Source organism: Balaenoptera physalus (assembly GCF_965194825.1).
Source record: "Balaenoptera physalus genome assembly, chromosome: 4".
In the NCBI taxonomy this organism is placed as follows: domain Eukaryota; kingdom Metazoa; phylum Chordata; class Mammalia; order Artiodactyla; family Balaenopteridae; genus Balaenoptera; species Balaenoptera physalus.
Genome location: NC_138891.1, coordinates 828,136 through 853,017, shown reverse-complemented (window position 1 = coordinate 853,017; position 24,882 = coordinate 828,136). Strand labels below are relative to the sequence as shown.

General features: G+C 41.8%; 1 pseudogene across 1 annotated transcript in view; it reads left to right on the top strand.

The window, feature by feature from the left end:
- Positions 1-4,414, top strand: part of LOC309660306 (large ribosomal subunit protein uL23 pseudogene) — a 200,004-nt pseudogene extending 195,590 nt beyond the window's left edge. The window contains exon 3 of the transcript XR_014268348.1: positions 1-4,414. The product of XR_014268348.1 is annotated as a large ribosomal subunit protein uL23 pseudogene (transcript).
- Positions 4,415-24,882: the final 20,468 nt, after the last annotated feature.

Sequence of the window (24,882 nt, the reverse complement as noted above, 5' to 3'; positions counted from 1 at the left end):
GCATTCTTAAAAGGGACATCACCAGCCAACTTTCATGCAAGCCCTCCCTAAATGTCTCTCCTTCTCTCTAAATTTCCTCCTGAAATGGAGCAGGACGCTATGGTCCTTCCCCTCATGTCCTCAACCTGCTTTTTGTCTGTGGAAAAACTTTAGCCAAACAATAAGTTTAATCAGAGAAGTGAGAAAATGCAGAAACAAAGGAAAACAACCAAAGGAGACCGAATAATAATAGTTTAGTCATTAAGTAAAGTCAAGGCCCTTTAGTACCTCCTCAAGGGCTATAGGTAATGTTCTGAGCCGTATCCTGTGAGCTGTCTTGTAGATACTAAAACCCTCATCAGGTGGAAGAAGTTAACGACATGATGACCAGACTGTAGCCATGACATAAGCTGCCACAATTCCGAGAGCTGGCCTCAAGGAAATGGGAACAAACTGACCCTGGAACTGAAGACTCACTGTACTTAAAACAATCAAGATGACACTGATCAGACCACCAGTGACCAATTTCAAGGTGACCGTCAGAGGGCGCTGTTTCTGCACGTAGCCTGCTCCCTCCGTCTATAGAAGCTCTTGCCCCCTGACTGTCAGTGGGGGGAGTCGGCCTTTGGACAGGTGTCCACCCTCCCCGCCGGTTGCCGGCCTCCAAAATAAAGCAGACTTTCCTTTCCACCAACCTTGGCTCTTCATTGGCTTTTGAGCAGCGAGCAGCCAGACCCTCACTTTCGGTAACGCCGCCACAGTGGGAAACTGACACCACCCCCTTCACTCACAAACCCCTCTGCTGCCCCAGAGCCCCTCATGGTCACCCCATTTGCCCTGCATATTTCTCCCTTCCTTTAGTGCCGTTTTCATTCTTCCCTCACCTGTCTGCTACCCCCCTGGAAATACAGTTTGCCTTAGGTTACCATCTTTCTCACTAGAGTTCTGGTGAACAAATTCTGTACCTTATTTCATGTCTATGAAGACATGGAGACAAAGACACTAAAGTAATTTGCCCAAGATCCCTCAGCTCATAAACAGCAAATCCCAATCGGAACCAGTGTCTTTCTGACTTGTAACCACTATGTTCATTCCTTCTAATCAGTTTTCCTTGTAATTTTATCATTTGTTGTTGATCCTGTTTATATCAAGGCTTAAAGTCAGACTTTATAGATTTCTAATCAACATAATTTGAGCAGAGTGATGACTTGGAACCACAGCTGACAAGTCCAAGGGTGACCAGAGGAGTTTAAAATGGGTTGGAAAAACTTGTTAACTGGGTGGTTTATTTAAAAAGGAAACAAAAATCCCTTAGGTTATAAAGTTGGAGACACCATAATTAATCAGGCCTCCCAGGGTGCAGTCTTGAAAAACACTTTCTAGACTAAAAGTTTTCTTCTTTATCCAACCACCCCACCATTACTGCTCTCGCTGATCTTCCTTTAGGGAAATCAGCACGGTTTCTCAACATTTCAATGTCTACAGATGTCACTGGCCCCCGGCCTTAATCTTTTGTTTTGCCCCTACTGAGTGAGTGACAGTGAATTGATGAGATTTTATAGTTGTTGTTACTGTAATGGAAAGCCTACTTGGTTGACTCCTGCACAGGCCTTCTCGTGGCCTGAGAGGGGTTTTGTGCCCTCTCTTGTTTCCTTCGCTTGTCTCTTCCAAAAACACAGCTCAGGTTCCACGTCTCACCCCACTAGTCGATGCTTCTCCATCCTGGCTGCATGTCGGTACCACCCAGGGAAATTTCATAAAATACTGATGCCTAGACCCCATTGCTGATAAATTAAATCCCAGGGGGTGGGAGGGCTCTAACCCCTGGGCTAGATGACCTTTATATTAAACTAAGTTCCTAAATTACCATTGGGATATGATTACAGGACGGATATTTTAGAAGGCTGTTATAGAGATACTTTGCAGTTTCAGCAAGGAATTTAGCAATGGCTTATGATGTTCTGGCTTAAAATAGAGAGTAGATCAATCAGATTAGCCACAAATGATGTTGAGAGAAAAACTATCCCCAAACTCAGTGGCTTACAGCAAGGAGCATTTATTTGTTGCTCATGGGTCTGTAGGAGAGTGTGGTATGGCTGGTCCAAGCTGGGCTCTGCTGAGCTGCTGTGTGTCAGGCTGCAGGTAAGGTGGCCTTTACTTCAGGTGGAGGTGTGGCTCAGATCTTGTTCACATGCTTCTCATCTTCCTTGGACCACCGGCTGCCTGGGGTGTGCACTTCTCATGGCAGGTCACTGGCAGGCAATAGCCAAGCTTAATGGTGCTAAAGGCCTCTGCCCATGTCATAGTCACTGTGGCTCTGGACAAAGTCATTCATACAGCCCAGACCGACCCTAGTGGTGTGGAAACATACACACTGTCTGTGGTGTCGGGGAAGAGGATAAATCACTTCTCCACAGAAGCCCACACTCTCACAAGGATGAATTTGTGGACGGTATCTTAGAATACAAATGACTAAAGAAGGGTCTGTTTTTTCAACTTTTCTGTATATATACTATTATTCCAAAATAAAAGGTTTATCAAAAAGTAACAAAAGGCTGGACTGCCATGAGAATTGGGGAGATAGTTTTAGTCACCAGAAGTTTTGAAGTAAAGTGTAGATCATCCTTTGGTGGGAAAATTGTGCAAAGGACTCAAGCATTAGTGGATTATTGGGTTTATTGGCTAGGCTTGCAGTTGTTATGCCATAGGGAGAAACAGAAAGAATAGGGCATGAAGATTAAAGATTCAAATTGTCATACAGGCTGAAACCAACAAGAGAAAATTTCAAAGGGATAAACATAACCTCACACATTCAGGTTTACAATCTCAACTGTTTATATATGCTAAATAAAAATCTAGACATAAGAAACTGGTATATGGTTTATATTTTATTGGATTATTGATTAAATATAGCATTAATTGGAATTGCTAAATAACCATGGGCATCCGCTGTCAGGATTAATCTGGAGGGTATACTGTGGTCAAAGCCTCTAGCTGGCCATAGAACAGAGGCTGGCTAGGGTTAATCCTACTTTTTTTTTTTTTAATTAATTAATGTATTTATTTTTGGCTGCGTTGGGTCTTCCTTGCTGTGCGCGGGCTTTTCTCTAGTTGCGGCGAGCGGGGGCTACTCTTTGTTGCAGTGCGCGGGCTTCTCATTGCGGTGGCTTCTCTTGTTGCGGAGCACGGGCTCTAGGCGCATGGGCTTCAGTAGTTGTGGCACGCGGGCTCAGTAGTTGTGGCTTGCAGGCTCTAGAGCACAGGCTCAGTAGTTGTGGTGCACGGGCTTAGTTGCTCCGCAGCATGTGGGAGTCTTCCTGGACCAGGGCTCGAACCCGTGTCCCCTGCATTGGCAGGTGGATTCTTAACCACCGCGCCACCAGGGAAGTCCCAATCCTACTCTTAACAGTAACATCAGGAGAAGCAGCTAATGTTTGTGGAGTGTTTACTAAGTGCCAAGTACAGCTAAGTGCTTTACGTGGATCATTTCATCCTCAAAAGCCCCTGTGAAGTAGGTACTAATGACATCTCCATTTTACTAGTGACAAACCAGTACGTCAAAGTAACCTGCCCACGGTCCCACAGTACATGAACGGTAGTACTGAGAGTTCAGCTCAGGGTGTCTGATCCTATAAAGTGTGGGTGTAGTCATTACACACTATTGCCTGCCTCTTCAGGCTGACACGCCATTCCAGATACTAGCACTTTCCTCGGAGCCCGTTCCACCATGTGACAGAGGACAGCCCGTGAACACTTTGCTATAATATATGGCACATTTCCAGAAATACCTTGAAATGTTGCTATATCTACTTTGACTAGATCTCCTCTGTGGTACTGCGTCATAAGTTTCTGGAAATCTTGTATTCCCAAAGCTGCCATACATCAGGCTTCCTTCCCCAAACCCAAGGGACTGCCCTCACTGTCACCCCCAGTCCATGGGAGACACAGTCTGTGTGATTGCTACTGCTTCCCACTTTGTTATTGATTATTTCTAACTTGCCAGAGGGAGCTGTCAGCCAAATGGAAGGCTGGGATTTCCCAATCAATAGTCATTAGAGCTGCATTTATTATACATGAGGTGACTTTCAGAGCCAGGGCGATTACCCTTAACAATCAAAAAAAAAAAAAAAATGAGAGCTTATTTTGGTAACATAAACATAGCTCTCTTCCGGGAGCAGCCAGATTCAGCCAAAGAAATGCATTTGAAAATGTCCCTTTTCTCTTTCTTATTGTTGCCTCACATAAAAGTACATCCTGGACTTCTCTTAATAGAGTGTGGAGTCAGACAGGCTGTGTGTGTGTGTGTGTGTGTGTTTATTTGTTTTCTTTTATAACTGAAGGAAGAAATTTAAGACACCAATTTTATTCACCAAACTTGAATGTGAACAGGGAGCAGGGAGAAAGACCTGATGATAATAAATCTGAAAAAACAAAAGGAAAAATACAGTCTATAAGTGAAAGTGACTGGCTGGAGGTGGGGGAGGAGCAGAAAGGAGGTCAGAGAAATCCAAAACAGAGGGAATTTGTCCGAATGGGAGTTAGAGCCGGCACATGGTGCTTAGTCGGGTAATTTGTTGTGAAAAGCAAGATGTCCCCAAGCAGGTATAGCCCTGCTGAGTCTTCTGAACTGATCAGGAAAGAAGAACAGACTCATTTTTATAGAACCCAGTGCTTGTGATTCATCAGGCAATGGTGTATTCTCACAAGTTTTCTTTCTCCATTTTCCATTATCAGCAGTCACTCAATTTTCCAGGCTTACCTTTTGAGCTCGAGTAGGGAGCAGGCCATTCTAAGTTTGGTTGATTGATACATTTACTGAAACAAAAGAGACAACATGCCTTTACAGAGGAAAGGTTCACGGTTTCCTGGAAGGTGATCTTTTAGTTCTTGACGCATTAGCTTTGCACGTCTTATCCCCCTTGACAACTTGTTGGCTTCCTATCCTGTGTTGTTGAAACCATTTCTTACACAGCTAACTACCTTTCATGCTCTTTCACCCTGAGAGGTTTTCGGGAGGTGGGACCTTGAGAAAGGCCTCCACGTTGGAGTTATACAGTCACCCGCACCTCTTTCTCAAAAATGTGTCCAGAACCAGTCCCACCAGCCTTGCTTGAGATAAGCTCGGGACACTGGGAAAACCGCCCTTTTGCCCTCATTGTTCAGCAAACATTGCTATTGGTGAGCAGGGACAACACCTCCAAGATAGGATTGGCTTTGAAGTCGATCAGACCAATTTTTAGAAACAGCAGAAGGAGGAAACTCTGAAAGCAAACTCATCCCTTGGGAGTGAGTAGACTAAGACCTGAACCTGCCAGTTACAAGTTGTGCACTTTTAACCCTTGAAGTATTATCTACAGATGGAGAGAAGTTCTGTCTGTACTTAAGTCATCAGTTAAAGTGAGCAAAATATGGTGATAGGACTAAAATGTTTTGCACCCCTTGGGAGGCAAATATTTACAGATGAGGTATCTTTTTTAAAAAATTTGATTGAAGTGGAGTTGATTTACAATGTTGTGTTAATTTCTTCTGTACAGCAAAGTGACTCAATTATACATATAGATATCCTTTTCCATTATGGTTAATCACAGGATATTGAATATAGTTCCCTGTATTATACAGTAGGACCTTGTTGTGTATCCATCCTTTATGTAATAGTTTGCCTCTGCTAATCCCAAACTCCCCATCCATCCCTCCCACATGCTCCTCCCCCTTGGCAACCACAAGTCTGTTCTCTATGTTTGTGAGTCTGTTTTTGTTTCATAGATACGTTGATTTGTGTCGTATTTTAGATTCCACATATAAGTGACATTGTGTGATATTTGTCTGAGGTATTGTAATTATTGTGTATTTTTGTATACAACTGCTTCTTGATATCACATTTGTACACTCCATACTTCCAGGCTATTTTTTAAAACCACATATGAAAACAAAAGAGCTGGGAGATAGGTAACTGGATGAATAGGTACGTAAACAAATGGATAAAGCCAGATTCCTTAAGCACTAGTTTTTAAATGTAAATCAGGATAAGCTGATGCTCTGAACTCAAATCAGGAAAAAGTCAGCTTTAGAAAAATGTGAGATGAAAATAGAAGAGTGTATAAGAATGGACTTAAAAAATCCCAAATCCCAAAACCTCCATGAAACCCTCTATCTAGTAAAAGCAGTAGGGAGAGGGCCCAGGGACAGAGCGGCAATCAGGAACCTGGGAATAAACCTAAACAAGCAGAGAGTAGCTTCTTGAAAGAGGCAGAGCTTATATCTCACAGTTTCTTGGTTTTCTGAATTTCTTACCCCACAGTGGCTGCTTGATAAATGGTCATTGTTTGAATAAAATTCAGAGAAGGCAAACATTATTTATATTAATCAAGATAGAAACTAGATGATCTAAGTACTAGTAATAGTCAGATATTACCAGAAAAAGGAGAGCCAAGTTCTGATGGGAAAGTGTATGCAATAAGAGACTAAAAATGATTGAAAACGTCATTCTGTCATGTTTGGGAGAGAGGAAAAGGACTTTGGAACAGGACCTGGGTGAGAATAAGTAATAGGATTGTGGGTGAAGGAGATAATTGTTCCAAAGAAATTGTCTTGAAAGAAAATCTTGCATTGGCTGATGGGTAAGAAAGCCTCTAATGTGTGCATTTGTAAATATATGTGTGTCACAAAGAAAAGATGAGTGAGTGAAACACAGGGAAGACAAGCTGGAGGGGACTTCCCTGGCGGTTCAGTGGTTAAGACTTTGCCTTCCAATGCAGGGGCGCAGGTTCCATCCCTGGTCAGGGAGCTAAGATCCCACACGCCTCGGGGCCAAAAAACCAAAACATAAAAAACAGAAGCAATACTGTAACAAATTGAATAGACTTAAAAAAAAAAAAAAGAAGAGAAGCTGGTTGCTGCAAGTAATTCAAGGCTTAAGAAGAGTATTTCTAAAAATTAAATCAGCCTAGCCTGAGAGTAAAAGTGACTGTATCAGAAGAGAGGGTTCAGCATTACTGGAGGAATTCACACAGAGGCTGGAGAGCCATGACGGATGGTGGCTGTCAGGGAAACTCAGGCCTCGCATCGCACTGGGATTCTCGGCCTGTGAGTTCCCTCTTGACGCTGAGATTCTGTGCCTCCCGGCTCCACGGTGGGAACCTGGTACTCAGTGATGCTCCTGGGCCTGCACACACCCTCAGCAGCAGCGTGCTGGCCTCTCCGCGAGCACAGTCAGTCTAACAGACCCCGCGACTGGTTTAGCAACTGGCTCCCCAGGAAAACAGAAGTGCCTCAGGTGGTAGCATTTGCTGATTTCTGAGGTGTCAGTACTGCCACCATGGCTAATTTTAAGCTCTCCGTGTGATGCCACTGAACCTGGGGTTGGGAAGATTTGTCACAGTTGAGTCACCGGAAGTTGTATGAGCCGGGCCGGTTTCTCCGAGGACCTTGCTCCAGGATCCATCATTTTACTCAGGAAAGTGTGATCGATTTCCAAGTGGTTAGTGGCTTCCAGGTAGCTCGGGAAGGCTGACCGGGCGGAAGGAGAAGCCTCCATCCACTGGTACTGATGGTCAGCCCGCAGACGCCCTGGCTTCTCCCCACCATCGGGACTGTCAGAGCAAAAGGAGAGAGGTGACCTCTTCTCACCACCACACACGCTCTGGACTTAGCTGTGCTGACTTTCCCTTGATACGCATTTAAAAGAATGTGGAACTTAAAAAACGATACAAGTGAACTTATTTGCAGAACAGAAAAGACTCATAGACTTTGAAAACAAACTTATGATTATCAAAGGGGAAAAGGTGGGGAAGGAATAAATTGGGAGTTTGGGATGAACACACACACTACTGTATATAAAATAGATAACCAACAAGGACCTACTGTATAGCACATGGAACTATATTCAATATTCTGTGATAACCTATATGGAAAAGACTCTGAAAAGGAATGAACATTTGTGTATGTATAACTGATTCACTTTGCTCTACACCTGAAACTCACACAACATTTACATAGTTGTAAATCAACTCTACCCCAATATAAAATAAAAATTAAATTTAGAAAATAAATAAAAGGATGTAAGTGAATGATAGCCTTGGTGCAGGTTCCCTCTCCTCTCTCCCAAATGGACCCCTGCTTTCCTGGTTCTTGGGTGCTAATCAGGCAAATTTTAATGTAACTTGTTGAGTTTATTTATCTCGTCATGCCTTCCACAGGACCTAATGCTCACTGAGCACTTAGCATAAGCCACTCACTCCTCTGAGCCCTCAGGGGATGGGTAACTAGGAATATCCCCAGTTTGCAGATGAGGAAACTGACACAGAGAGGACCTTGCTGCAGGTGACACAGCCAGACAGTGTCAGAGCTGGGATTCAAACCCAGATAGCAAGGTGTTCTCAACAGTGCCTTGAGTTCTCTGGAAAACCACATAGAAATCTGACAGAATGTAAGAAAGGTACTGCTCTGGCAGAGAAAGCACAGAAAGTGAGTTGCTAAAAGAATGGATCAGGTTTGGGGAGAACTCTGGCTCTGCTGTGGGGAAGATCATGGGTCAAGTATCTCATATGGTTAGAACCCCATGGAAACGGGATGATTTGTTTCTACTCACTTCATTTGATGACCCAGTCTCTCACCTGGGTATGAGATGCAGCCTGCCTGATTCACTTTTTTTTTTTTATTAAATGGAAAAATACAACAAGAGATTATCATACTAAGTGAAGTAAGTCAGAAAGAGAAAGACAAATATCATATGATGTCACTCATATGTGGAATCTAAAATACGACACAAATGAACTTATCTGTGAAACAGAAACAGACTCACAGATGCAGAGAACAGACTTGTGGTTGCCAATGGGGAGGGGGGTGGGAGAGGGATGGATTGGGAGTTCGGGATTAGCAGATACAAACTATTATATAGAGGATGGATAAACAACAAGATCCTACTGTATAGCACAGGGAACTATAGCCAATCTCCTGGGATAAATTGTAATGGAAAAGAATATAAAAAAGAATGTATATATGTGTATAACTGAGCTACTTTGCTGTACAGCAGAAATTAACACAACAGTGTAAGTCAACTATACTTCAATAAATAAATACATAAATACATAAATACCTAAATAAATAAAAGAAAAATAGATTTTCATTAAGGCTTAGGATTTTAATGGTTAGGTATCTTTCCAAATTTAAATACACATATAACTGACCAATGTATCCTATCAATAGGACATAGATTTCATTAGGAAGGCCTTTAATCACTGTGGCAGTAGAAAATATCTATGTTTGAAAACGCAGCCAATAACAGAGTTTTTATGGGGAGCAATCACTAAATTCACTGGACAGTTCAGGCCAGATTATAGATTCAGGGATTAGCCCAGTCCTGATGGCCTTTAACTAAAAAAAAAAACAAACAACTACTTATACAGAAATATAAAGAAGAGCAAAATTTCCCTTATGTGTAACTTAGTTCCCAAGCACTGGGACTTACCTGAAACTTTGCTGAGAATAGTGAGATGAAACCACTGTATTAGTTAGAATTAGGATCAACTGCATATCAAGGAAAACACAACATAATCATGGCTCAAACACACAAAATTTCATTTTTATTTCACATAAAATAAGTCTGGAGGGAAGCAGTTTCAGGTTAGTAGTGGAGGTCCATGGTTATTAATATCTCAGGTCCCATCAAACTCTCTGCTCCATCATTTTTAGCACATGGTCATTTCAAGGTCCAAAGTGGCTATTGGCACCCCAGGCATCATATCCAAATACTAGAAAAAGTAGGTAGCTGGGGAAGGGCAAGAGGACACATACTAGCCACCTATCTGATTTTTGAGAACCATTCCAGAAAGACTCATTCAACGCTTCCTCTTCTATCTCCTTGGCCACAACATAGTCACAGATGGATAAGATCTTCCCTATATACAAGGCAGGCTGGGAAATGCGGTGTTTTACCTTAGTGTTGTCTTAAATAAGACCAGGATGCTGCTTCTTTGGAAGAGGAGGAGAATTGGTAGTAGGTAAGGATGTGCTCTCTGCCACAGCAGAAATGGCTTAGCTGCCATAACTAATGTGACCCGGGCCGTGCACGCTTCTGATTAAAGAACCCTGATGCTAAGGTGCAGAAATGACTTGCTTCTTCTTTTATTGCGTTTTAACCACCTTGGCATGTACCTAGGATTAAGGCACTCATTTTCCAGTTGCTAGAGTGAAACTAGTGCAGGCTGTTTTCCTTTTCAGTGAGAGAAAACAGACTCACTTTTTGTAAGAAAAAATAAAAGCGAACTTGGATGCTATCTCCCCAACCCTCCCAAGGTCCAGGGAGGAAGAAAGGGGAGGGGTTTAGGCTAGAGGGGTGTCCAGAGCCTGAAAGACTAAGTTACAAGGAAGGGGAGTGGGTCTCATTCTCATGGCCTGCAGGTTCCCTGGAAAACTGGGCCTCAGTCCATCAGGGGTGCAGAGCAACACCACCTGTGAGTAGCAGTGGGGACAACGGCAAGGGCGGGGCAAGCTGGGGCCCCTTGTGCTCAGGCTACGCTGGTGTGATCCTGGATCTTCTTAAAGCAATTGCTCAACAGCTGACAAACTCTGACACTCAGTCACACATTTGTGCCTGAATTCAAATGGCACCCCTATATTAAGTGGCACCAGTGTTTCATATTTAAGGCCCGTGAGCTTTAATCAACTTGGGACATGCTCTGGTCACCAAAGGAGAATGTTTCATGAAAAATAGCCATTTGTTTGAAGGGGACAGAGGCACCCAAACTGGTTGCCCCAGGCACCTATACCAGTCCATGTAGTTGTGACAAAATCTTGTTGCAGTAGTTTAGTGTAGGAAATTAAGAGCAGGCTTGCTAGAGTTAAGTACATCCAGAAAGCAAATGTGAACGCTGATTATTTGATACCAAAAGATGTGACAAAGACCTATAAAAATAGCTAATGTCTATCTTTGAAAAATTTCATAATAAACTGTTGGAAAACTGGGCAAGTTAAACAAAAATAAATTTAAGTTTGGGATCATTTAATGTTGGGACCAATTGTCTGTCAACTTTGAGTCATAATAAAGACAAACATTGATGTAGAGAAAAATCACTTCTATTGATCAATAACAGTCTAAATTATATTCAATACATGCTAATAAAGAAGACAGAAGTATTTTAAATATTAGGAAAATTCATGCAAAGTTGTTAAAGCATATTTTAAATTATCATTTAAAGGCATGATAAATTCAACCATAATTCATTCACTAAGAGCTCTAGTCTGATAAAATTCTACTGCAGTATTACAATTGTTTTTGAGAAGCTTAAAGAAATTTATAATGCTGTTAAGTCACATTACCCACTTTGCAAACTTTTGACGGATTACGCTGTTGGATAACATTTACTTATTTTGTTGATGGAAACTAATGACCAGTTTTTTTACACAATTTTGTTAAAATCATAGAATGCCATGATGTTCTGTAGAACCAGAAATCACCTCCTTGGAATGACACCTGGGTATGTCCTGAATTTTCTGACCAAATTACTTCTTTTTTTAAAAAATAAATTTATTTATTTATTTTTGGCTGCGTTGGGTCTTCGTTGCTGCACCTGGGTTTCCTCTAGTTGCAGTGAGCGGGGGCTACTCTTCATTGCAGTGCACAGGTTTCTCATTGCGGTGGCTTCTCTTGTTGCGGAGCATGGGCTCTAGGCGCACGGGCTTCAGTAGTTGTGGCACATGGGCTCAGTAGTTGTGGCGCAAGGGCTTAGTTGCTCTGTGGCATGTGGGATCTTCGCGGACCAGGGATCAAACCCATGTCCCCTCCACTGGCAGGGGGATTCTTAACCACTGCGCTACCAGGGAACTCCCTGACCAAATTACTTCTGAATATATGTATTGATTTATAAAACTTTAGAGACAGGAAATTGAATGTCTGAAACCAAAGTTATTATTCCTCCCCTATACTTTTTCTTTCCTGCTCTAGCTGGGGACCTGAGAATTCCCCACAATTCATCCTCCTTTTCGTCCCACATGGCCAGTCACCTAGTGTCATAAGGACGCCATCTGAACAGCTTCCAAACCCTGCTCTTGGTGTCTTTCTTCAGGCTTTCATGTTTTCTTGCCTGCTGTTGCTCTAATCCCTAACTCCTTGTGAAACTGAGCAGGACCCTGTGGGGCTCCTGGGCATGGAAAACTTTCTGTGTCCCCCATTTCTTTGATTACAGGAAATAGGCTTCATTCAGCCTCCATGACCTTCCCTGAGATCCAAAGGGCAGGTTCAAATAGTTGCTGATCAGGGAAGGGAGGGAATGCAGAGACAAGGGAGGAGCAGCCAAGATAAAATAGTGCAGCCTTGGGGCAGGGTCCTGGTTCCCCCTCAAGGGGTACACGTAACAATATCTTTGAGCTGTTTTGCTGATACTGAAACCCCCACCAGGTGGGAGAAGTTAAAGGTATGCTGCCCACAGGCATGTAGACCCCAGACCCGTTGGAACTGGATGGCTGATGGTACCGACTCCCGATGACCTCACCACCAACCAGTCAGAAGAGTGTCCACGAGCTGACCACGCTCTGCTCCTTGAACATTACAAGACTCCTCACTACCCCGCCCAGGTCAGGACACACAGTTTTGAGGGCTTTAGCCCTCTGTGGCCCCCTTTGCCTGGCAAAGCAATAAAGCTATTCTTTTCCACTTCACCCAAAACTCTTGTCTCCGAGATTTAATTCAGTGTCGGGGTACAGAGGCCGGATTCAGCTTCACTCTCTTCCCACTTCACTGTGTTTTTCATTTTACTGCTAACATTATTTTCTCCAAGACTCAAATCTAATCATTTGACTCCCTCACTTACAAACCTCCAGGGCTCCTTGCTGTCTATAAGGGAAACTCCAAACCTCTTAATACGGTCTAGGAAGCTTTCACCACATTGCACCTAGCCTGCCTCTCCGAGTCTGCTGCTTTTGGATGTTTACTTGAAACCAGGTCCCCCTAAAACTGAGTTCCTCTGCCGAGTTTATAACCTCTCTATCCAAAACAGAACATTATTCCCTTTCTTGTCCAACACCCGTTCTCCTCAAGATTCAGGAGTATCAAAGAAAAGGGGGAAATTGTAACCGATCAGGACCCAATGAGACCTTCCTGGGACGGACCCGTCCCTCATATCCTCTGCTGTAGCTCCTCTCTTAAGTACCTATACCTGGAGAGTAGTATCTCATGCATGTTTCCTGAGTTTTTCAGATGCTAAGACCACCACCAAATGGAAGAAATGAACTACTTGATGATCATGAGCCCCCAGACCTACTGGTGCCTAAGGATTGATCATCATTAACCAGAGAATTGTGCATGAGCTTATCACAGACCCTGGGACACCCCTCCCTCACCTTGCCATTAAAAATGCTTTGCTGAAACCTTTCAGGGAATTCCAGGTTTTAGAGCAGAGATTCTTATGTGGTAATCATTTCATGATGTATGTAAGTCAGATTGTTATACTGTATACCTTATATAGTGCTTTTGGTCAATCATATCTCAATAAAATTGAAAGAAAAAAATTAAATTAAAAAACTTAAGCAAGGAAAAAGAAATGAAGCAAGTATCACATCTATAATTATTAAATCTGAGTGATGTGATTATGGGGTTCATTATAATATTCTTTATATATGATTGAAATTTTTCATAATAAAAATTTTCCAAAGTTAAAAAAAAGTTAAAAGCATCCATGTTTCTTCATTCTCAACTTGCTATGATCATCAAGCTGATGGAAGTGAGCTGATACTGCTGCTCTATTATAGCTATTTTCCATAATTGGTCAGAAATTTCACATTTTATTAACACAATTTTCTGCACCTTTCCCAATAGCATGAATTATTAAGTTTTTGTATTCATGGCCCATATGCTCAGGAAAATTATATTTGGCATGCCCAGAAAAGTCAGACTAAGATCTTGGAGTAGATTAGAATAGAGTTAGATTGAGTGAGGGTATTAAAATATGCAACATATCAGAGTTCATTTCCTAAAATGAATCGTTAAGACCCAAAATCTCATCCAGTTCTAACTATAGCACATAAATAATGTTACCTTTAGGTTTTTAAGCATCAGGGGAAAATTACGATCTGCTAATATTGGATGGTAAAAAATTTTCTTTTTTGTACTCATCCTGAACAAGCTAATTTGATTTACTTCAGGATATTCAGGGCATGGTTAATGGCATATGAAAGATAACAAAGAGAAATTTTCTGGATCTGGAATGATAACAAATTTAAGTTTATTAGATTAGGAATTTTTCATGGTATGACTTTAAAAAAATATGTGGATTTTTAAATGCCCAGGGAATATAGATATATAGTTTACATGCAGAATCATTGGATGTCTTTTTTTAATCCTCTCATATTCTCAACCAAATACATTTTTATATGATTTCTGTTCATATCTTGTTATGTTTATTCCTAGGATGACTGGGTATTTGGATGGATGGACAGGTGGGTGGATGTTTTATATCTCTCATGATTATGCTCTAAATGGGACATTTTCCTTTCTTTTGTTTTTTCAAGTTGCTTTTTAAAGTGTAGCATATTCACAAATTTTACTCATGGTAAATTCACATGCACATAGTGTAGATTTTAAAAAATGATTGGGATAACTAATCTGATCTTTCTCAAAAGCCCAGACTTGTTTATCATGGAAAAATAATAATTTTAATCCTTTAAGTTAAAAAACCTGGTCTATTCTGCTACCTAAGTAGTCCTTTTAAATCATGCTCTTAATTTCCAGACCTGTCTCTCCTGGCTTCTTTCTAAGTGACATCTGGGCCTATGGCCTTGGGGAAAGTGAAGGTTATGTGACCCCATGAAAGGAATAGTCAAGATTCTGCAATGTGTTCTCAAAGGGAATGCTTCTGTATATCTGCTTGTTGCTCATTCTGGGGCATTCCCTACTGAAGTCAGCCACTAGAGTTTATGATCTGTCTCTCTCAGCTTGGTGAAGACAACTGATAACTCTCCTAGTGACTGGGCCAAACTTTGGCTTGGCTGCCATATTCACCTCCAGCTTTTAGGTCATCTCATCCCTCACATGGTAGGTCCCAAAGCAGGGATGGTGGCTTTCAGCTTGGCTGACTTCTGATACACCTCAGGGATCTAAAGGAAGTTCTATATCCCACTGATGTAACCTAGAAATCAGAAAAGATAAACATCAGGGATTTTACCTGCCAAATTTAGTTTGATGGTTATAGAGATAGGGGATACTGTTATTGAAATGGGTTTCCTGATTTCAGTGGGAATAATAGCCTTCATCTGAGGATGAAGACAGGGGCAAAATCTGGCAAAATCCCTAGAAAGGAATGGTACCATAATAGTAGTGAAGCTGGATTAATAACCAGAGTGAATTGACCCTCAGAATTTTGAAAGCTATACATTAAGAAGTCCCCTAGACCAAACTCAGAGGTCAGTCTGTTAAAGTCTTTCCTGGTCTGAATAACTGGGGGGAAAATCTGAACACAGATGATTTGCAACACTATACTCAGACCTCCTTAGTTAAGTGGCACCTGGGTCCCCTTAAAGAAGGACCATGTTATGACTTCTCAGGTTTGGAATGTGATTCTCCAGACATCCCCAAGGACACCTGAGACTATTTACTAATGTGATTCTGACTTGGGGCAAGGGGCATGTCTAGACGTTGGGAGCAATACTGAATATTCACTTTGAATTAGTGTTTTTTTGGATTTGCAATGCTTCTGTGGTCCACTGGTTATTGGAGGTTCATGAAAATCCAGTGAGAAATGGAGTTTTGTCCCAAGTCTATCTTACGGTAGGCTCAGAAGGTCAGTGAACCAATCCTGTAGATATTTCCAAGCTTCTGGGTATATAGTTGTCAGAATCCCCACATTGACTCTCTGATTAATGAAGTTAGGACTTTTCTATTAGGTAGGATCAAGTGAGAGACACTGGAGTGTCCCTTCCCTATAAAAACCATAACACAAAGTGATACAGCATCCATGGGCGAGTCATAAAAATGAATGCAACTTTTAAGTACTGGAAGATTTAACGGCGTGGGGGTACTCTCTTTCATATCCTCATTTGAAGTCCATGCTTGCCTCAGTTGAAAGTAGATAGATTTTTTTAAGAGCGACAGGCTATTGAAAACTTAACAGTGACTTTAGCAATAGCAGTTGTTTCAGTTGTTCCAGATGTTGTTGTTGTTGTTTTTTAATCCTGGAAGGAACTAACACAGACCCTGGCATCTGTGCTTCAGTTTGGATGTTCTATTGATGTGTATTCCAGTTAACTAATCCTCTCTTCTGCTGTGTCAAACCTGCTGTAAGAAATCTATAGAGTTCTCAAGTTTAGTTGCTGTATTTTTAATTTCTAGAATTCCCATTTAATTCTTTTTAAAAAAAATTTATTTGGTTCATAAAATCCTCCCAAATGTACTAATCACAGCTATTTTAAACTATATGACTAATTATTAATAACCAAGTCACCTGTGGGTATAGTCTACTGCCTACTTTTTTCTACTGGTCCTGTTTCTTTTTTTTTTGTTTTGTTTTTGTTTTTGTTTTAATTAATTAATTTATTTATTTATTTTTGGCTGTGTTGGGTCTTCGTTTCTGTGCGAGGGCTTTCTCTAGTTGTGGCAAGCGGGGGCCACTCTTCATCGCGGTGCGCGGGTCTCTCACTGTCGTGGCCTCTCTTGTTGCAGAGCACAGGCTCCAGACGCGCAGGCTCAGTAGTTGTGGCTCACGGGCCTAGTTGCTCCGCGGCATGTGGGATCCTCCCAGACCAGGGCTCGAACCCGTGTCCCCTGCATTGGCAGGCAGACTCTCAACCACTGCGCCACCAGGGAAGCCCTACTGGTCCTGTTTCTTGATATGCCTCATAATTTTTTATTCAAGTCTGTACTTTGTGGAAGAAACATTGTGGGTGCTCTGGGTGATGGTGGGATAGGTCAGCTGAATCTAGTCAAGGACTGAACTGACCCAAACTTGGTCTTCGGAAGCTCAGTCTATTTCTGATTTCCCTTTACTTTTAAGGTGTAGCCTGCCAGCATTTTCAACAGACAGCCTAGTATTGACTCCTTGGGAGGCAAGTCCCAAATTCCAGATTTAATCTGGTCAGCACCACGAGACCGCCAGGAACCTCTCTCTGCATTACCTGGGCTTTCTGCCTGGGTTTTTAACCTCCTGGTCTGGGCAGCTTGAGAATTCAGTAAATGTCTTTGGAGGAAACCAATAAGTTTCACATCTCTGCGTTACCTTTCTCTGGGATCTCAAACCTTCTACTTTTGACTGCCTCTCCAGCACTGAATTCTGATTCTTTCCCCTCAGCCCTGTGAGATTGCCAAAGCCTTGCTGATTTTTCTGCCTCTTTGCAGCGTTTATTTTCTTGTATTCCCAGCCGTTTGCTTCTGCTCCAGGAATCAGCATATGCCCCCAGAGGAAAGGCAACATGCAGAAGATCAGCTCACATCTTGGGCTTTCCTTCCCTCTGGCCTCACCTTTAAGGTCTGACTGCCTGTCAACTCTTCATTAACTTCATAAAGACGTACTTTGTGTTGTCATCTTATTTCTCTAACCCTTGATGGAATCATTGTTTCCACATGTTACTTCATCACAGGTAGTTGCAGAAGTTCTGATTTAGTCTAGAGGCAGTTCATCACCATTTAAAAACACCCTAGATAATTCTCAAGTGAAGCCCAAGTTGAAATACACTTTTTTTTTCTATTTGTTTCTCCATATTACATAAGGATAACTTTATTGCATTATATTTTCATTTAAATATTTAATTTTCATGAACTTTCAAATTGATATACATAGAGTTGAATAAACTTATCCCTTATAACTCTTTTACTTTCCTTTTTATCTGCAGTTATTTTCCTGTTATCTTGTTTTTAATATTTATATTTGTACCTTCTTTTATTGCTTAATAGTCATATAGATACTTATTCATTTTATTTTCTAAATATTAGCTCTTTGATTCATTTATTATCTCTATTTTTTCTTATTTGTTATATTCTAATTTTTAGCTTTGTTAACTCTATTTTTTCCTTAGTGTGTCTACTTGTTTTCCATAATTATTTTAATTGAATATTAATTTATTTATTTTTATTATTTATTATTAATTAACATAAGCACTTAAGGCTATGGACTTTTTTCTGAACATGAATATAGCCATATCCCATAGGTACACTTACATAGTAGTTTCAATTATCATTATTTTCTCTAAAATTTGAAACTGTGGTTATTTGGCCCTTAGCAATCTGTCCAGTGGGTCTACATTAAGAATAACATTGAATGATTTATGAATAATGTTTTGTTTTAATGGAACTTTTGACAGGGAATAGTTTCTATAATTTTGTGAAACAGAAATTAGTCCAATTTTTGAGTAGCGAAGGGATCCAGAATGACACAGTCTAAGAAGATTCTCGGTTTTGATTTTAGGTGTTCTTAGAAAATGTGATGCAGGCCACCATTTAGAATATAAATTGAATAATGTTGGTCTTATATCAGTGCTGGGAACTGGCCATGGCTGTCCAGACATTATCCCCTCACAATCCAGGGAAGTGAGCTTCAGCATCCTCTGGAAATCTCAATAACCCTTGTCTTCAAAGAACTGGCGATAAAATACAGATTTGAGTTGAAAGTCATGTTTATTTCTCACTATTGTTTAGTCCTTGTCACTCAGTGACTTACAGCTCTCCGGAGATGAATGTTAATCAAAATATTTTTTGCAAAAAGGAACACAGATTTCTTTGAAAGGAAGAAGTGAATGTCAGAGAGTCTTTTCAGTCCTTGAGATTTTCCATTGCTTTTTTTTTTTCCCCACTAAGTGATTTGCTGCCATAGTTCCTCACTTTCCTTCTTCCTACCAAAACTTTCCATGTGCTTTTAGATTTTAGTATTACCTGATGATGGCCATTCTGACCTGTGTGAAGTGATATCTCATTGTAGTTTTGATTTGCATTTCTCTAATAATTAGTGAGGTTGAGCATCTTTTCATGGGCTTTTTGCCATCTCTGTGTCTTCTCTGGAGAAATGTCTATTTAGATCTTTCAAGCATTTTTTAATTGGGCTTTTTGTTTTTTTGATATTGAGCTGCTTGAGCTGTTTGTATATTTTGGAGATTAACCCCTTGCTGGTCGCTTCATTTGCAAATATTTTCTCCCATTCTGTGGGTTGTCTTTTCATTTTGCTGATGGTTTCCTTTGCTGTGCAAAAGCTTTTAAGTTTAATTAGGTCCCATTTGTTTATTTTTGCTTTTATTTTCATTACTACAGGAGGTGGATCAAAAAAGATATTGCTGTGACCAAGGTGATTCTGGTTATTTTTAATATGTTGGTTGCTATGGAGGGCATGACATTAGGATAAAGGAAAGGAAAAAGCAGTTGCCTGAAAGTAAAACAAAGCAAAAATAGCCCTTCAAATGAATTCTTCTTATCTAGGGGTAAAACAAATATATTTGCTGCCTTACTGTGATCTAAGGCCCATCCATAATTGACATTGGAGTGAAGGCCATTTTTGGTGGGTTGCAGGTGGTTTCATTTTGGACGCTTAATTGGGGCAATAATGTATTGCTCACTTTCTGAAGCATGCTTGGTTTGAGCTGTGGTCAATAAGGAGTGAGGCAGAGAACAGAGTCCTTGGAAGAACAAATCTCTTGTTTTTTAAAGCTATCTTGACATTTAGATATCCTAGCTGTCATTATATTCATTCCTGAGGAAATCACACAGGACAACCACCCAATTTACTCTTTTCTTTTTATTTATTTATTTATTTATTTATTTTTGACTGCATTGGGTTTTCATTGCTGTGCGCGGGCTTTCTCTGGTTGCGGCGAGCGGGGGCTACTCTTCCTTGCGGTGTGCAGGCTTCTCATTGCAGTGGCTTCTCTTGTTGCGGAGCATGGGCTCTAGGTGCACAGGCTTCAGTAGTTGTGGTGTGCAGGCTCAGTAGTTGTGGCTCGCAGGCTCTAGAGTGCAGGCTCAGTAGTTGTGGCGCACGGGCTTAGTTGCTCCATGGCATGTGGGATCTTCCTGGACCAGGGCTCGAAACTGTGTCCCCTGCATTGGCAGGCGGATTCTTAAGCACTGAGCCACCAGGGAAGCCCCCCAATTTACTCTTTAATTTACTCTCAAGTCACTCTGGAAGAGGCTGAAGGGAATCACTGGGTCTGCAGAGCACGGGAAATCACAGCATAAAAGAAACAAAGTGATTCTACTCAACAGAAAGTCTTCATGAGCTGTTTCAAGATATTGTAACAAAAACGAACTCTGTTATGTGTTTCGGATAGATGTAAGATCTTGAAAGAAGTAATTACAGAAGTAATTTCTGGAGGCCTTAGGACACTCAACTACCAGCTGGACTGCTTTTCTTCCTTTTCATTTCTTGATAGGCCAATCCATATTATACATAGATGATCTTCTTTGCAAAACAGAAATAGAGACACAGACGTAGAGAACAAACATATGGACACCAAAGGAGGAAAGGGGGAGTGGGGGGAATTGGGAAATGGGGATTGACATATATACACTATTGATATTATGTATAAAATATGTAACTAATGAGAACCTACTGTATAGCTCAGGGAACTCTACTCAGTGCTCTGCGGTGGCCTAAATGGGATGGAAATCCAAAAAAGAGCTGTATGTATACGTATAGCTGATTCACTTTGCTGTACAGTAGAAACTAACACAACATTGTAAAGCAACTATACTCCAATAAAAATTAATTATAAAAAAAGAAGTTAAGAAGCATACATGATTATGACAAAAATAGAGGGAGTTGAAATAACTTGTTGGTAAACAGAGGGTATTGTCTTTGTACGTCTACAGAATATTAAAAAATAAAAGAGACTGTAAGAGAACCTCCAAGTTCTGGCAGACTCCTCTTTGAAGCCTTGGTTTTTCCTTTTGTTTTCTGTCCCTTTCCACTATGGAATTTGAGAGATTCCAGTGACAGAGAGATCAAGGTCAGAGGTGAAATGTTTTAAGGTGAAAGTATGCAGCTAAAGAGGACCTATCTAGGCTCTTGGGAGGAAAATCCGTTGGTTTGCAAGCAGTATAACTTGCTTGTCTCTCGCTCACTCTCTCTCATTACCTGTCCCCTACTCGCCACCGCTTCTGGTTTTCTGGACAATCTCCTTTCCACATACGAAATTCCCAAAAGGAGATGGTAAACTTGTAGACTGATGGGCTTCATTGTTTCCCTAAACTCCTCTCCCCCTTCTTATCCTCATCCTGCCCTTCCACACCACCTTACCCAACACCTAGAGAGCAGTAGGAACAAACACTAATTATTTTTTCAAATGATCAGATAACATATAACTTTTACATTCAAATGAGTATTTTGACCTTCACTGTGACTTCTCGTGGTGCTACAGATGTTACAGTAATGATGGTGGTGCTGAAGTCATTTTGAACCCTCCACTTTATGGACCTCCCTCTGCTCCTACAGCAGGGTTTTGAACGGTCCTTTCAAGGGGCAAAAATCTTCAACGACCCAGTACATACCTACAATGAACCTACTATGAAGTTGTACTTACATGGAGTGCAAGCGTCGTCTCCACTGCCTGCAGCCGCCCTGAAGACCTGGGTCACACTTCCGCAGAGAGCGCAGAACACATTACTCCACTGAAGTGGTCCTGTTCTCTCCCGCATGCCTGTCCTTACAACTCTTGAACACAAAATTCTCTTAACATATCTATTATGGAGCTTCTAATTAGGAGAATACACACATACCTAAAAGATGATGTTACACCCTCAATGGCTTTTGTGTTACCTACGGCGAAAATCGTGTTTTTCATTTTCTTGCCAAAAAGTTAAATATTTACCAAACCAACACTTCTGACACCTTCTGATTCACTTTGATTTCTTAATCACTTGCACTTGTTTTGAAAGATAATTCAAATAAAACGGGACTCGATTTAAGTAGACCTGTTGCTTTGAGGTCAGCTACAGCTCTGCAGTTCTTACACTGTTTTGCCTTTGTTGCTGTTGTTGATCATGAGATGATTCACGGGAAGGGAAGAATAGGAGCAAGCATAATTAAACCTCTGCTTTGGGACATTTGCAAACTGAAGTGATTTACCTGGGCACAGAATTGTTCTTTCCCTCACACATTTGAGGAAGAAATGAAGAACAGCTAAGAGAGAATGTTAGGAGCCATAAGAATTATACTGACTGTTTGGTTATTTCCATACTCTGCTATTTGGTAGAGTGTTCTTAATTGATTCCTGGAAGTATATTCAGACCTGTGTCAGTCTGGATTCTCTGAGAAGCAGACTCAGTAATGAGCACAGGATGTCTTTGTAAAAGATCAAGACAGAGGAAACAGGGATGGTGCAGGGCGAACCCCAGACTATTATGCAGACTTGACAAAGGTTCAGTCAAGTGTCAACCCGATGGGGAGCCCCACAGCAAAGGTCATCCTTAGGAGGAGTCTTGTTTGGGGAAGAAATAGCTGAGCCCTAGACAGCCACTATGATCGGTCATTGGCTAGAGGGTCTACAAGAAGTCCATGGCCTCAGCTCAAGCTCCTGTAGGTACCACAGCTGGAGTCTGTCAGCCAACCTCCTCCCTTATGACTGGATGGTAAAGTCTTTCTTGAAGGAAATCCGAGCAACGCACCTCCATGGCTGCCATGGTCCCCAAGTGTGTCCTTAAGCTTGGGGTCCTCCCTCCTCTGGGGTCACAAGAACTTGCAGCATCCCTCACCTTAGGTAAAGATGTCCCACAGAAACACGGAGAGGAAGGAACTGTACAGTCTTGACTTCTGAGTTCCCAAATAATCTCTTTTTTTTTGCAATTTTCTTTCTTTCTTTTTTTTTTTTTTGACCACGCCACATGGCTCGTGGAATCTTAGTCCCCTGACCAGGGATCGAACCTGGGCCTCCTGCATTGGGAGCACAGAATCCTAACCACTGGACCACCAGGGAAGTCCCCCAAATAATCTTTTGATATGCATGGCCGTGACAATTACTTGAGAGAAGAGTCATTTTGTATATCAAAAGCCTGTCATACCCGACGAAAAAGAGAATAGGACACTTCTGTGACCAGAGAAAACTGTTGCCCCCTTCAAAATGGGGAGGAAGGAAAGTGAAAGAAACTAAAGCACGTGGCTGTTTCCTGGTCGGGAGAAGGACAAGTGGGATAGAGGACAGACAGAGGAGAGGGCTGAGGGCCTGACCTGGGACAGCACCACACGGGCCCTCGGACTCTTGCCAACAGGTTGAGAATCCAGCTTGCACACTGCTCCACAAGCCTTCAGACCAAGGGAAAGGAAGTCTTCTCCTAACTGGTCTGCCCAGAAGAGGTGCATCTTGGCAGTTCATCCACAAAGAAGGGACACGTCTTCTCTAATTTGCACAAAGTTCCTTGTACACCAGCAGGGGCCAGTGCATTGCTTTCTGGATGGAGTCTGAGAAAATCACAAGGTCTCAGAAGCCTCTCCATCCAAGGAAGTCCAGGTGAGGAGAGAATGAATGCCAGATGGGCTGTTTATGATCCGGGGCCTGAAGCTTCCTCATCAGGTCCTGTAGCACACTGCCGGGAAGTCTAAAATTTCTCCCTTCCACGCCCACTGCGGTACTAAGGTTGTCCTGAAGCTGGAAGACCTGGAGAGGTCTTAAAGGAGAAAAAGGAACTTATTCTGGAGGAGTAAGGAACCAAGAATCAAAGAGCATATGAGAATTAGTGGATCACAAGTGGATAAGTAGTATTGATCCGTCATTGTTCCCTCCAAATATTCCATGAACCCTGGGGACTCAGCAATAGCTCTGGGGAGAAATGGGAAGGATATTATACAGACAGAGACTCTCTTATATGAGTGTGATTACTTAAATTCAATGAGTTTAGGGACTTCCCTGGTGGGCCAGTGGTTAAAATTCCATGCTTCCACTGCAGGGGGCACATGTTCGATCCCTGGTCAGGAAACTAAGATCCCGCATGCCGTGTGGTGCGACTGAAAAAAAATAATAATAAATAATAAATAAATAAAATAATAATAAATTCAATGAGTTTAAATGTCTGCCATCCAGAAGAATAGGGACCCAAAGGAGTTGAGTGGTAGAAAAATTAAAGATACACATTTGTCTTCACACCTGCGTTTGTGACCTGAAAAATTAGAGCCTCCTATTAATTAATAACCGAGGTTCCAAGTTGATGTGAATTGCCCAAGGTCTTCAAAGTAGCTAAGTGGAAAAGCAGTACTCACACTCAGGCTTTTTGGCACCAACCGCAGTGTTCTTTAACTTACCACGTTCTCTCTGCAACCTGTTAGGAAACTGAAGTAGCACTGTGCAGGGTTTGGCACACAGCAGGTGCTAGATAAGCGCATGCTAGTGAATGCTAATTGACTCATTTGTTGCATCCCTGAAGTTCCAATTAGCTGCACACACAAAGCTGAAAGGCTTTAGTCCTGGGTTTTAATTAGCAAACCAGGATAAGCCTAAGTACTTTAGAGCATCAGTCCCCAACGTTTTTGGCACCAGGGGCGGGTTTTGTGGAAGGCAATTTTTCTATGGACGGGTGGCAGGACGGGTGATTCAGGCGGTAATGCAAGCGATGGGGAGCGGCAGATGAAGCTTTGCTCGCTCGCTGCTGACCTCCTGCTGTGCAGCCAGGTTCCTAACAGGCCGCAGAGCAGTACCGATCTGTGGCCTGGGGGCTGGGGACCCTGCTTTAGAGAAAGGGAGAAAGGCAGTTGAAACTGGGATTTTAAATGATCAGAACCACTGATCTGTTTACACACATGATGCCAGAATCTGGCTGGTGAATATTACAGGAGCATTTTTTTTTAACATCTTTATTGGAGTATAATTGCTTTACAATGGTGCGTTAGTTTCTGCTGTATAACAAAGTGAATCAGCTATACGTATACATATATCCCCATATCCCCTCCCTCTTGCGTCTCCCTCCCTCCCTCCCTATCCCACCTCTCTAGGTGGTCACAAAGCACCGAG